The following is a 10,025-nucleotide window of genomic DNA, read 5'->3' as shown; positions in this document are numbered from 1 at the left end:
TCATATCTCTTTTTCATTTCTTTCAATCCTTAATTGAGATTTGTAGTCCTTTCATCTCACCTATGCACATACCCTTGTGAGTAGTGAGCGAAGGTTGTTGGAAACTTAAGAAGCTATCATCAAAATCCAATCTATTTGGTAGGTTGTTAGCTTGAGCTTGGAGAGCTCAAGTACACTTAGACTTATGGGCTTGGAGGGTTCATAGTGTTCTATATTGCAACTATCTTGTCTAGTGGTGATTTTCAATGATGTGGTTGGGGGAGAGGTTTTTTGCCCAGGCTTTGGATTTTCCTCTTCCTAAACACTTATTGGTGTTTAGTTGTGGTTTTCATGCTGTGAGAGACCACCAAAATTAGGGTGCCCTCAAAAAAGAGATTCGGGTGCTTTTAAGGGCATCTCTCTTTTTGGATAAGTGGTATGGAGTTGCCACTTATTTTTTATACAAAAAAAAAGAAAAAAGAAAATACAAAAAAATACATGATCAAAATACGTCATTGTCATTGATTGAATAATGATAAATACAATCTTGGTAAATTAAACCTTACAATACTTTGAGTCCTAGTTACAATCTATGTAAAAGAATACAAAACTTTTTGTCCTAATTACAATCTACCCAAAAATAAAAAGAAAGACAAAGCACAGATCTACCTATCCAAAATAACTAAGTTCAGGGCTAGGTTATGGAATAGGAAGGTGTTAGGCACCCATTCTGCCCAAATAGAGTCTGATCTTCTAAACTCTAATGACCAATATACCCTTTTTGCATGATATGAATGATATGTTAAACATACATGACAGACATTGACTGAAATTAATTCAGGTATATTTATCTTATGAATGTATCCTTTTTTTTAGAAACAATTCAGATCTGTTTTTTGTAAAAAAAAAAAAAAAAAAAAAACCAGATCTATTTTTGTGTAGATAAAAAAAAATAGTTTTGTAAAGAAAATCATATATGTTTTTATATAAAGAGAGAACAAGGTTTTTGCTAAAAAAAATCAGATCTGTTTTGGAGCAATGTTAAAAATGGTGATTTTATCAAGAAAAATCAAATCTATTTTGTGAATAAGAAAATCTAGATTTGTAGAGAAAAAAATCAGATATGTTTTTTATGAATAAAATAAGAAAAATACTTTTTTAGAAGAGGAACTGCACTCATGAGATAAATCCATGTTACATGCATCACATATAAAAAAAAACTACTGCCTAACTTTCAATCCTTTCTTTTAAATTTCAAAATTTGCAACTTTATAAAAAAGAAAACTTTTCCATAAAAAATTTTAGACTAGTTTTATGACCGGAAAAATACAGAGGAAGATACAAATCAGTTTTCGTGTTTGAAAAAAAGTCAAATTTGCATCTAAGAAAGATATGGATCAGTTTTGTGTTTGAAAAAAATTCAAATCTATATCTAAGGAAGATACAGATCTGTTTTGTGTTTGAAAAAAACTCAGATTTGCATCTAAGGAAGATAGAGATTTGTTTTGTGTTTTAAAAAAAAAAAATCAAATCTGTATCTAAGGAAGATACTGATATGTTTTGTGTTTGAAAAAAAAGTCAGATTTATATCTAAGGAAGATACAGATCTGTTTTGTGTCTGTTTTGATAGTCATTACAATTTTTGAAGTCAAAGAGAAAGAATTGAAATAAACAATTATCTAAATCATCTAATCATGGCAATCATATATTAAGAACAAGTTATAATAAAACATTCTAATCATTTTCATGCATCAAACATAAAAACATACTAACTAACGGAAAAAGAAAAGAAAGAAAAACAGAATACTCTTGCATAAGCGTGCTCTTCTAATGAATTAATATTTTAGGACTCAAAGAAATTTATTCAATTCTCTTTAAATTTTGCTTACATAAAAGAAATTCCTAAGGCAAGAGTAAGGGAACAGAAAAGAAGAGCCAGAAATAGGGGAGTCAAAAAGCGTGAAAAAGTGTGCTGAATTTTGTGAGGCATCCTCTATTTATAGATGTTGGAATACTGAAAAAAAAAGCAAAAAACGTATGGGGAAAATTCTAAAAAAAAGGAGATTTGGATAAGAGTAAGCTGATTTTACAGATCTAAACAAACTTCATAATTTTGATCATATATTTTTACTCAAAATTCGAATTAAGCTGAAATTTTGTTAGATGAAGGGAAATTCGATTCTCTACAACTTTTCCAGATATAGCCCAGTCCGAATTTTGAGTTATACTATGCCAAAAGTCCCTTGGAATGTGAATCTGAAATTTGCTACTTGCTTAGCACGTTTTTGAAGTGTTTTCTAACTCTAAAACTGTATTTGGACGGATTTTAGAGTTATTTTCATAATAAACCTCATTCCAAAGTGATAATTAGGATTTTTTTAAATAATTATTTTGAATATAATTATCCTAAAAGCCTAATTATCTACCGCCTTTAAATATTATCAGCTTATTTGTTTTAATCCCATGCAACAAATCTCACTTTAAGAAAAATACTCCACGAATCACATAAATTCATTTAATTAATTTTAATCATTAACCAATCAAAATTAATTTCAATTAATCACATGCGATTGGCTTCACCCCATACAATGCATGCAGACCGTGAAAACTTGATCTCATGATATCTTTCAATCTGATGGTCTGATTTGGAAATCCGGCATACCGTCATGACCGTTAGAATCTCAATATTATTTTTATGATATGTAATGAATGAATTAATTCATGTAATGCAATCATGAATTTTGGGTATTTGATTGGTCATTCTAGTTATCTTCCTTGATTAAATTATGGGTGCAAAATCGAGTGTCTACACATGCTTTATCCTTTTTCTATATTGATGTCTTTTTTTAAATATATTTTGTGTAGATTAGTTCTTGCTTTATGGAAATTGGCTAATCACTTAGACTTGGACTACTTCGTTAGTTTAACTTAAAAGTAATTTAGCTGTAAAAAAGCATGGTTTAGGATTCTAAAGTTTTCCTAGGGTTGCTTTAGCATCTTTCAAGGTGCTTAGTACCATCCCATCCTCGCACTTTAATTCCAGACCTAGATTATGGATATAAAAGGCCCTCTGCAAATGGCTTAAGTTTGATTCCTCGACCTAAACCAAATGGTGACTCTCACTAAACCCTCCACCTCTAGTCCACTCAACTTAGGTGTATTCCCTAGAGTACAACGACGTGCACAACAGGGGGAATTGAAAACCCACACACGGGCGCTTGCCTCCACATGTATAAATTATTACATTCCTATAAATAGACAATATAAGATTACCATCATTTAATAAGGTAATGAGATTACCATAATTTATGATAATGTGAACTTTTGGTAATCTTATATTATAGTAATGTTATGTTACAAATAATCGAACCTAATACTGTACTATTCACATTACAATAATGTGGTTGCAATGTTCACCACATTTAGAGCATTAGCATCAGTATGTGCAAAAGTTTCCTTCTATTTTACCCAAAAAAAAAAAACTCACTTTTTCTATTTTACATGATCAATTTGCAAAAACATCCGATCTGCATCAGATTATCTATAATATACCCTATTTTATTAAAATAATACTTTTTCACATTTTTTTATTATTATTTCCCTTATCCATACACGGCCCCACCACCGTACCTCACTTCTCTGAAACACTCTCTCTCTTTCTTTTTCTCCTTCTTCTTTCTACTTGCTTCTTTCTCCTTCTCCTTCTTTCTTCTTATACGCTTTTCTTCTTCAGCATCTTCTGTTTTTCTTCTTCTTCTTCTTTTTCTTTTGTTATTCTTTCTTTATTCTTCTTATTTTTCATTTCTTAAATAAAATAAAATAAACTCTTTCTTTCTCCCCATCTCCTTCTCTATCAAATCAGTGCTCTCTTCAAATCTGAAAAAAAATCTCTCTACCAAGCTTCCATGGCTCAATGCACTCTCACTCTCTCTCTCTCTCTCATGGCAGCGGCAAGCTTGGGTTTTGGGTTGACTTGTATTTTGCCAAATGGGTTTTCTGTTGTGTTTTATTTTGAGTTGATTTTAAGTTGGGTTTGTGATGATTTTCATTAATTTTTGGTTGATTTTATTTGGATTAAATTGATGTTGTAATGGGTTGGTTGTGGTGGTGGTTGGTTAGTTGTGATGGTCGGCTTCTTCTTCTTCTTCTTCTTCTTCTTGGCCTTGAAGAGTGGGCGAGAGAGAGTCTGACAAGGCAAGGGAGTGGAGAGAGAAAAAAAAAAAGATAGAAGAGCTACAGTAACCGTGCATATATACACAGTTACTGTAGCAATTGAATATAAATGCATAATTTTACACCCACTGATGTTGGTGTTTTTTTGCTCAAAATGTGTAAAGTGAGCAACTTTTTCTATTTTGCAAGACTTTATACATACTGATGCTAATTTTACGATGAATAAAATGTCACCTCAAGGGAATCCTGATCAATGTTAAGTTTACGTAATGCACATGACATGTTTGTCTAAATGCACTAATCAATTTTGTTGGAAGGGCCCAACTTGTGTACAGGGAATTCAACGAAGGTCACACAAAGATCGAGTGCTTAACTGCATCTACCATCAAACTCACTCGCAAATACAACCTTATATTGAAACCAATTCCTACAATGAGATGAGATCTAAATTTTACAATTAAGTTACAATTACAAGAATAGAATGAAGAGATTCATCACTACCACAGATAAACCACTTCAAATGTGGAACTATGGACCTAGTAACCATCTTTAAAGCTTGATCACAAAGTAAGGCATTGGTAGAAGAAGATACAATGTGAAACTGGGGCTCAATCAATACGTATTCAGGTCAGGTGATGGGTATGTGTGAGTGATTTGGCACCGTGTAATTTTTTTTAAAAAAAAAACACCCAAAAAAGTCAATAGATACACACAAAAAAAAAGAAAAAAAAGAAAAAAAGGGACTCCTGCTAATGTGGTAGATTAATAGTGGTAAGTAAAAATTTGACTTCAATACAAGCTTGTCACATTAACAGGTGTAAACAATGTTGTCAAAACTTTCATGTACACTGCTCTAAAAACTCAGTTGTCATGTCATTAAAAAAATGTCACCTTATTACTTCATTAGCCATATACACAAAAAAATTAACAAAACTAGATGAAGGGACCAATACTGCTCGTTTTTTAAACTTTAAAAGTGTTGACAGCCTATTTTGCAACCCGTATTTAACCTCACATGGAGGGCAAACGAGTAATTTCACCTTAAAAATATGCATCTTGATTCTGGTCACTACATCCTTAATCTCATTTCACCAAAGTGGTCTTGATGTTGTAACGATCAAATTGACTGGTCATAAGTCCTAATCGGACCATCAGATTAAATGTTATCATCAAATCAAGTTCTAATGGCTGAGATGCACTATCACAAATTGAATCCGACTATATGTTATTATGAACAATTGATTTCAATTAGTTATAAGTATAATCAATTTAAGAACGATGATGTGTCATAATTTGATTGATTATGACTACATTTTATGGTAGGGTTGCATACACCTAATTAATTAGATAGTTAAACATTAATTATTTAATGAGTAATTTGTGCAATTATCTTTTAATTATGGTAAATTTGGAACCAATTAAGTCTGAAATGAGAGTGATTGGAGCCATTTAATATTAATTGGAAGCTAATTTGGGACCTATTAATGTTAATTGTGCTGAAATCATTTTTTAACAAATGACCTTTGCTTACAATTTCATTGATATTTCTCATAATATTTTGAATATGTGAATGAGGTTAATTTTCTCAGAAACTAAACATCTGAGGCTTCAATTTGAGCACAAGAATGAGACAATTCCGATCAGAATTTAGTCAGATATGATTATTCGAAATTGGCTTTACAGGCTGTTACAGCAGCTACGGGAAAACCGAGTTTTGACTTGCACCTCACTCCCACCAATCTTTCCATTTAATGCATCAGGTTTCCCCCAAGGCTAAAATGAGGTCTAGGTTCATGATTTTTTATCAACCCTCATTAAATGACCTTCTATTCATATTTCCTCCACCACTACTATATAAACCCTTTCTCTCCTTCATTCGAGAGCACATAAAAAAAAAAAAACCCCTCTTTTCCTCTCTCTTGAGTTCTAGTAAAGTTGAGTAGTCTTATCATATCTTGATCTTCCTGAGTAGGGGTGTCCACGGGTCGGTCCGGGTCGGGTTTATGCCCAACCCGCAACCGACCCGCTTACATCGGGTGGCTGATTGAACGACCCGTTGCCGACCGCCGACGACATCGGGTCGAGTCGAATCGGTCTCCGGTGAACGACGGTCGGGTCGGTCGGCCTCGGTATTGAGGTAAATCACGGAATCTTCGCCGGATTGAAGCTCAAATCCACCGCATAAGCCCAGATTTCAGAGAAAATCACAAGATCTAAGCAAAAAGCACTATATCAAGCCCAGATTTGAGCAAAAGCACCACATCAAGCAAGAATCGAAGCAAAAATCAATCCCAGATATGAGCAAAATCGAAGCAAAAGCACCACATCTAGCCGGATCTAAGTAAAAATCGAGCAAAATCTTCATCTCCCCGCCGGATCTAAGTAAGAAAACCAAGATCTTCACCGGATCTAAAGAGAAAACCAAGATCTTCACCGAATCTAACCAAAAACTACCAAACTTCTCACCGGAATATCGACGAATCTGAACGGATCTGGGTAAAACCGGCGTTCTTTCTTTGCTTTCGTCGGTCGGATCGGGTATATCGAGTTTTGAGGAAGAAAACCCGGCATCCGAACCGCCTAAAACGGTTTTTGGTGGTGGAGACCCGTCTCCGACTATCACCGGCGTCGGGTCGGCCGATTTTCGGGTCGGACCGGACGGTTTGGGCGGGTGGGTCGGTTTCCGGGTTCTGATGGACACCCCTATTCCTGAGACTCAAGGTATTGAGTGAGACTCACTCTTCCTCTCCTAATTCTTCTTTTCCTCCCCTCTTAGGACCTCTACCAAGAGTCTCCTCCTCCACCATATGGATCTTATATGAAGGTATAATCCCTTTCCCTAACTTGTTTTTTATGTTGCCATGATGAAAATTTAGGATTAAAGCATGATAGTAACTATTTAAATTCTCTTGAATATGTTTGAATGTTTTTAAATGTTCTTATGTATTATTCATATGTTCTTGGTTGTCCATTACGTGTTTATGAATAACACTAGCTTCGATCTTAAATCAACATCAGAAAACATGAAAAAGATGTTTGTTTAATAATTCTTTTAAATTTTTGAATCTAAAATATCACCATCCACACACATTCACTATAATTTATTTTTCAATCCAAATTAAATGCTTAATAAATTGAATTAGAGTTTATAAAATGCACACACTTTAAATTCAACATGCAAATTGATTGATAACATATTAGATGATGTGATATGAATGTTGGCCACCATAGTTTAGAAAACCGGTTTCACCAGGTAAGGTGGGTGCCTAACACCTTTCCCACCTTGTAACATAGCCTCCAAGCTTAGATCAAGGGTTAGTAGATCAAATGCTTATCCATGTAATTTTCAATTTTTAAATTGTAATTAGGAAATAAAGTCATGTACTTTATCTTAGATTATATCTAGGACCAAAGCCATATAATTTTCTTATGATCAATGTAAATTTAATTACAAATTAATAAAATGAGGAATTTTTCAATTTTGGTTTTCTTATTTATTCCAATAATTAAATAAGTGACAACTCCATCATAAAACCCTTAATTTAAAGGGGAAAATATAACTAGTCAAACCTCTATTTTGAGAGGTAATAACACGACTCCATCCATTTACGTGGGTTTGGTCCAACATCCTAAAAAAGGGGCCGGGGGTGCGGTCTCTCACAAAAAGTGTTCAATATGTGAACTTTAGGGACTAAAGGTATAGTTTGGCCTGAAAAATGTATGTATGATAGAATGACTTATTTATTATAAATTTTTTTTTGAGTAAAATACAAAAATCTACTGTTGAGATTTGGGTTAATGTCATGGACATCCAAAACTTTTCAAAAATATTCAATTTGCCCACTGAGCATAAATGTTTAAAATTCCCCAATCCCTCATACTTCATTATTCATCTTTGCTAGCTATTTTGCTACCATTGGCTACCTGAACACTCCATTGCACATATAAATTATATACTTGGTATGATGTAACTGTGAGACGTGCAGTTAAGACAAACAGTTGAAAGGAAGCATATGACTTCGAGGAGTATGAAACTTTTAAATGGTGTTAAGTGTTTGTTTGAGAATGGCTTATTTCCGGTAGCTACCCTATTTGCATAACATGAGACAAAAGCAATGTAGAATCCAAAAACAGTACATAAAAATAAAACAAGCAAAAAGGCAGCTTCTAATTTAATGTCAAACACATACTAAAATTCTGTTTAGGAATAACTTATCTATTTTTTTTTATTTTTTATTGAAAGTATCGTCGATAAAAGCTAAATGCCAAATAAAATAAGTTTTTTTTCTTTTAAAATTTTTAAAATTTTATTTTTTGTGGGAACGAAATAAAAGAAGTTGATTGACGTTTTGCTGAAAGCATAACAAAAAGAAGAAGAAGCTAAAACTAGCTTATAATCTAATCCCCAACAGACCATAAGTATTGTTTGTGCTTAGAATGAGTTTGGATATTTTTGAAAAGTCTTAATAATATCTTGTATTAGCCAAACATGATTTTTAAGTAAAGTAATGTTACAGATACAAACTTTTTTACAACATGTTTACAATCAGCTGATGTTTTTTTTTTTTTAGGGAAAGTTTCCACCTATGGCGTCCGCTTCTGATAATAGCTCTTTATTATCAGATCAAGACACCAATCAGTTTTTGGTGTAGGCGGGGATTGAACCCCAAATCTCTTATACAACCATCAGAGACTTTACCAGTTGAGCTAACTGGAACCCACACAATCAGCTGATGTGGCTTTAACATTTTTTAAATAATTATTGGTAAGCAAAAGTGTGATATTAGTATGAGGCCTATATTAGAACTAGTAAGAATTTGCTAAATGAATAATTTGTAAAAATGTTGTAAAATAGTTTGTGACTATAGTATTATTCTTTTAAGTAATGCATCCACAATATTTTTACAATAGTTCTAAGATGACAAGTTATTGTTACTTATAAATTAGGACAACTACTGACATCATTTTTTGCATTAACTAATAACAACATGCCGAACTTAGCAATTCTCATGACTTTTATAAATAAGGAAATATAAATATAAATATATATTTCCGAGAATCTATTTTTATATTTTTAAGTGTTAAAAAAATAGATCAAAAGAATTTTTTTAGAATACCGGTTAAGGAAAAACACAAATTTAGCAATCATAGCTAGGTGTCAAACAGCACATGGTACATGGAGGATTAGACATTCCATAATGCAAGTTGCCAAAATGGGACATCCCTAGTCTGCTACAAGACAGCCTGGAGAGCAAACGTGCGGCAAATATGCCTTTTTAACGTCATTCGTACACGCACCAACTGAAAACCCAGTGCCAAAAGTTACGCTCTCAGTCTTCCTGTAATTAATATCTACAATATTTTCACAATAAATACTAAAGACATATTATTATAAGTTTTTAATCTGAATATATTACTACTAAAATTACTTTTTTTTTCCATCAATAACAGTCTATAACAACCTATCACTTAAAATTTATTATGAAAATATTGTGAAAATATTATAAATGTAACATTTTTTGTATTTAAAAAGGTTAAAATTCAAGTTTTAACAAAATTCATTTTATCCCTACAATTTTGCTTCTTTTTATTTCAAGTACATGGATTTTAAGTTTGAGTAATACTAGAAATAAAACTTTTTTTTATAAAATGCTAATGTGGTAAGTGATTAGGTTTTTTTTTTTTCATCAATAACAATCTATAACAACCTATCACTTAAAATTTATTATGAAAATATTGTGAAAATATTATAAATGTAACATTTCTTGTATTTAAAAAGGTTAAAATTCAAGTTTTAACAAAATTCATTTTATCCCTACAATTTTGCTTCTTTTTATTTCAAGTACATGGGTTTTAAGTTTGAGTAATACTAG

Source organism: Quercus robur, chromosome 10, assembly GCF_932294415.1.
Source record: "Quercus robur chromosome 10, dhQueRobu3.1, whole genome shotgun sequence".
In the NCBI taxonomy this organism is placed as follows: domain Eukaryota; kingdom Viridiplantae; phylum Streptophyta; class Magnoliopsida; order Fagales; family Fagaceae; genus Quercus; species Quercus robur.
Note: the sequence above shows the minus strand (reverse complement) of the source record.